Genomic DNA, 5,498 nt, shown 5'->3' on the forward strand with positions numbered 1-5,498 from the left:
TCTGAGGAAGAAAGGTGCTGAGAGCCCAGACCCCTGTTGGGTCTGAGGGCTGGGTCTGGGGACCCCTGAGCCTGGGGAAGGAGTGGGATAGGGACTCCCAGGTCTGAGAGAGGGGAAGCCTGAAGGGTGGAACCCCTCCATTCCCCAGGGCTTGGGGCTGCTGGAAGGGGATTGACTCTTGGGGTCTCAAGTGGTGTTGGACTAGGCATGTGACCCTTCTCTTTAGGGACTCATTCGTGCACACACGGGAGGTGGGGGGCACACTATACAATCTCAAGTTGACAGCCTCCAGGAGTTTGGGGCTCCCCAGGGACCTGCCTCTTTGACTAACCTCACTCATCTCCCTCCTGGGAAGGGGAAGGGGGCCGGACGAGGTGGAGGGAGACCCTGTGACTCATCTGGTGACTCAAAGGCATCCCTGCCCACTCCATCGCACCAGGGAAACCACCGCCCGGGGCTGAGCCCACGAGGTCCCCACCCGACCTGGCTGCCAGTGTGGAGCGGGCTGGACATCTGGGTGCTTGTGGGAAAAGTGAGCCTAGGGCAGCCTTTGGTGGTTGGTGGGGGGACAAGCAGGAAATCCAACAAGGGGTCGGTGTCTCTGGACTCCTCATTGTCCAGAAATGGGGAGATAGGGGCGCCTAGAGGCTGCTGGGCACTTGGGGTGCTCTCAGGCAGAGCCCTCCTGGGGGAGGGCGGGAGAGTGGCGACCCACAGCCAGGAGGCTCTCTACAGGGAGATGACTGGTGAGGGGCTCTTCTGGGACCCTCAAAAGCCTACCAGGCCCCTCCCCTTTGCCTTCCCCACCTCCACGCCCCAAGTGTTCAGAGATCACTTCTGAGATTCCAAGGATCACTACCCTCCACCCCCCACCCCACCCCGCTCACTCACCCGGCTGGAGGGGTGCCCTTCCCTAAACTGTCACCAACTCCAAAAGAAATCCCAGCAGAGCTAACGGGTTGCAAACTCACCCGGAGCGGCGGAAAAAAGTCAGCGCTGAAGTCTGGTTCCTCGCTCGGGCCTTGGTGCCCCGCCCTTCGCCGCCCTCCTTCCACCCCCCGGAGGCCCCCGCCCTCCTCGCTGCCCGCCTCCCTCCTCCCCGCTGGCTGGCTCCCTCCTCGGGCTCTCCTGGCCTTCTCCCTGCAGCTCGATCCTCTCTCTCTCTCTCTCTCTCTCTCTCTCTGCTCTATCTCCACCGCCCAGGCCTCCTCCTGGCTGGCTGTCTCTCTCCCCTTCTCCCTCTGTCTCAAAATATACTAACTCTTTTATATACCCTCTGGGGCCCCACCCAACTGATGTCTACGGCCAGGGGGAGGGCCTAGACTCTCAGGTTCCTCCTTCTCCTGGCCCCCACCCTCTGCCCTCAGAGAGACAAGGTGTACAAGGGGAGTGGGATGGACTCCTTCCCCTGGGAAATGTTGGAGTGAGGCTGGTGGGAGGGGGAGGGGGGGACGCTCAGATCTCTAGCCCCTGCTGTTGGATGGGGGCTTGGGGACGATGAGGGGCCCTGGTGGCATCATGGTTAGGTCCGCAGTTCAAAACCACCTGCAGCTCCTCTGGAGAAAGACAAGGCTTCTCCAGTAAACACAGTCTCAGAACCTCAGTGTGTGTGTGTGTGTGTGTGTGTGTGTGTGTGTGATTTAGTTTTATTTCTATCCACAAATCGACTGGAGGTAGTGAGTTTGGGTTTGGCGATGGGTACTCCCAATGCAGGGGCTTGTAGGGATGGAGAACACCTGCTTGAGGCTCGGAGTGGGCTGGGGGGGCTGGTGGAATTGGTGCCATGATGGGGGCGGGTGTGTGTGTGTGGGAACCCGGTGTCAAACACAAAACCACTTGGTTTCTTGGGACTGAAGGTGACCCCCCGGGGTTACAGAGTAGAACACTGTGCCAGAAAGCTTTCTCCTTAGGAAGGCACCCTGGTGGCATAGCTAACCGGAAGGTTGGCACTTCAAATCTCTGAGGGAGAAATCAATATGTGGCCACCTCATGGTAGTTCCATCATCTGGTGTCCATTTGAGAATTAGGAGTGAATGACTGGAGTCTAGCCTGTCAATCAGGATACAGCCAATGAGGCCTCTGTGTGGTCCTGGCCTTCTCCGTAGGATTCTGGGAACTTCTGTATTTCCTCCCTGGAGGCGGGAATCACATTCTCTCTTGGCTGACTCCCTGAGGGACACGCTCTACTGACAAGACACTTGGTGCTACGCTGATAGAGCCCATGCCCCGGGAGCTGGAGAAGCCCCATGAAGCCACCCTGAATCAGTCAGAGTTTCGGAGCTGAAGGACCCACATGGAGACCCCTGCCAGCGCTGAGATGCTTACAATGACACTGGACCCACAAGACTTCCCACGTACTGGCCCGTGATCTTCCTGCATTTGGCGTCATTGCCTGTGTTTCTTGAGTCTGAAGAGGACTTTATAGGTTGGTATCGGACATAAGGGCTCACGTCGGACTTAGGGACTTGATCTGGACTGGGCTGGGCTGTTTTCTCAATGTCCAATTGCTCTTGTCTATAAAGCTCTTTCCTGTACACAGATGAGTGTCAGTTCAAAACCACCCACCGCTCCTGGAGAGAAATATGAGGTTCTCTATTCCGTCAAGAGTGACAGTCTAAGAAACTCAAACGACAGCATGGAGTGGGGTTCGGGTTTTTACTTTGCATTATCGGGGGGACCCCTTCCTGGAGAAGAAGGCCATCACATTTGGTTAAAGAAGTGTTAGTCTGGGTACTTTAGAGAAACAAATCCACAGAAACTCATATGTATAAGAGAGAGTTTTATATAAAGGGTAAGTGCACATCAACAAAACATGCCAACCCAGTGCTGCCCAAGCCCACAAGTCGAACATTAGCTCAAAGGTCTGACACCAATCCACTAAGTCCTCCTCCATCTCACAAAACACACACAATGATGCCAACTGAGGAGGAAAGCTGAATCAGTGAACGTGTAAGCATCTCAGTGTTGGCAGGGGTCTCCACGCAGCTGGTCCAGCACCCAGGGCTGCATCAGGGTAGGTCCATGCAGCTTCTCTTTGGGGATGTGTTGCAGGAAGGGAGCCTTGCCAGCTGAAGCAGGGAACTGGCCAAGTCAGCTGCACCCTGGTCCGACCATCACAAAGCAAGAGACCCGAGAACTCGAAAGGCGAGGCTCACTCAGCCATTTATCCCTCCACTCTTCAATGAACCCCACATGTGTTTATCGGCCAGGTTGGCACAATAAACTTTCACTATATCAAGGAGACTCCGTCAACCAAAAAAAAAAAAAAAGGAAGATTTTCAAAGAGATGGATTGACACAGTGGCTACAGCACGAGCTCAGGCATAGCAACGTCTGTGAGATGGAGAAAGCGCAGACAGCGTTTCCTTTTGTTGTGCCGTGAGTCAGGCCGATGTGATGTGAGAGCACCTAGCAACGCGACAACCACATCTACCCCACGTCTTCCTTCCTCTATTGAGCCGCTAGCTCCAGAGAGGCCGGAGTTGGAAATTAAGAGAGCAGATGGTCACTTTATGGAGGTGTGTGTGTGTGTGTGTGTGTGTGTGTCTGTGTTCTGGTCGAGGGGAGACAGATCGTAAACTGAAAACTGCTCGTGGCAGGACACATTCTGATGGTGACAAAGGTGGGGCACAAGAAGTGAGAGCGGTGAAGGTAGTGATGGAGAGGAGAAGGCCCCTCCCAAGAGCGCGTGCCTGGGAGGCTTCCCTGAGGAGGTGACTTTCAGTTTGAACTGAGACCCCCCCAAACCAAGTCATTGGAGTGTTTGGAGGAGAAAGAGGACACTTGTTCTCTAGGGGAAAGGCTCCCAGAGCACAAGTTGGGGTTGTTGGAGAGTGGGGGACAGGCAGGCCAGGGTGGCAGGAGCTTGGGGAACCAGAGGGAAGAGAAATCAGAGACCCCTTGAAGGCCAGGAAAGGAGTTTGGATTTTAATCTCAGTGTCGTGGGACACCGTTGGAGGGCTTTAAACCTAAGAGTTCTATGATCTATGTAGTGCCAGGGACTTCATGTTTGCTTGCTTGCTTGTTTTTGAATAGATCATCGTATTGGGGGCTCTGACAGCTCTCATAACAATCCACGCATCAATTGTATCAAGTGCATTTGTACCTATGTTGCCCTCATTATTTTCAAAACAATGTCTTTCCTCTTGAGATCTTGGTATCAGGGGACGTCATGTTAACCATTTTAAGCTATTCTTGGGTTATCAATTCAGGATGATGGGCGGTGATGACTGGGTTCTCAGGTCTCTTGGAAGGGTTGGTTGCTGGGGACACATTTACTGTGCAAGGTGAGTGGCAGGGGGCTGACGGGTCTGGGATCCTGATAGGGAACTGTGAGCCAGGGAGCTTGAGTCCTGGGTCCAGGACTTGCATGATTGCATGTGTGGGTGTCTGATGTGGCCTGGAGCTGAGAGAGAGATCAAGAGAGAGGTGTTAGGCATCTGAGCTTCCTGAGGGTGGAGAACGGAGGGTGGGGGAAGTTCATAGGCCTAAATGTGTAGCTAAGAGACTCAACATCAGCATCAGTTTATCCAGACTGGAACACTGTGTGCGACTTTTGGACAGGTTTGTAAGAAGCTCTCTATGCCTCCTTGTCTTCCTCTGTCAGGTAGGGATAAAGGGAGTATCTATGCGGTAGGGTAGTTCTTAGAGTAGGGTCTGGCATGCAGAAAGTTTTGTATGTGCTAGCTGGGACCTGGCATAATAGGTCCTGAGTGGATTTGGTACTGGCAGACCCTAGGCCAGTAGTTCTAACCGGTTGGTTGTGAACCCTTTGGGGGTTGAACGACCCTTTCACAGGGGTCACCTAAGACCATTGGAAAATACGTATTTCTGATGATCATAGGAACTGAGACACCGCTCCTCTATCTGTCTCCAGGCGGTCTGTCCACATGCAGATATGCCCACCTACGAGTACCTGGCGTTAAGACTGTTACCCATGCTACACCATGCTTCAAGACACGTCATTGATTTGTCATCTAAAATGACATATTGTTTTTGTGATTAATTACTGTGCTTTCATGATGTTCAATTTGTAGCCATGAAAGTACATGCTGCAGATCAGATATTTACATGACAATTCATAAAAGTAGCAAAATTGCAGTGATGAAGTAGCAACGAAAATGATTTTATGGTTGGGGAGGGGGTCACCACCACATGAGGAACTGTATGAAAGGGTCCTGGCAATAGGAAGGTGGAGAACCACTGCCCTAGGCCAGGGCTTCTAAGATTTGAGGAAGGAGCAATTCTTGGGTGTATGGGGGTACAAAGTGAGGAGGTCCCTGAAGCGGTGGGGTGGGGGACAAAAGTTCACTGCCATCGAGTCCAGGCAGACTCCTGGTGACCCTATAGGACAGGCTAGAACTGCCCATGTGGGTTTCTGAGACTGTAACTCTGGATGGGACTAAAAAGGCTTGTGATTCTTCTGAAGTGGCTGGTGGTTTCGAACTGCTGACCTTAAAGTTAGCAGCCCCATGGGCAACCACTACACCACCAGGGCTC

At 53.2% G+C, this 5,498-nt stretch overlaps 1 protein-coding gene across 2 annotated transcripts in view; it reads right to left on the reverse strand.

The window, feature by feature from the left end:
- EMP3 (epithelial membrane protein 3) overlaps positions 1-1,006 on the reverse strand; it is a 5,286-nt gene extending 4,280 nt beyond the window's left edge. The window contains exon 1 of one of the 2 annotated variants that reach the window (XM_004710410.2): positions 972-1,006. The gene's annotated coding sequence lies outside the window, so the exon portion shown is untranslated. The other variant, XM_045292971.1, reaches the window with a different exon arrangement.
- Positions 1,007-5,498: the final 4,492 nt, after the last annotated feature.

Source organism: Echinops telfairi, unplaced genomic scaffold, assembly GCF_000313985.2.
Source record: "Echinops telfairi isolate 266 unplaced genomic scaffold, ASM31398v2 ScPeMD7_655;HRSCAF=1070, whole genome shotgun sequence".
Taxonomy (NCBI): domain Eukaryota; kingdom Metazoa; phylum Chordata; class Mammalia; order Afrosoricida; family Tenrecidae; genus Echinops; species Echinops telfairi.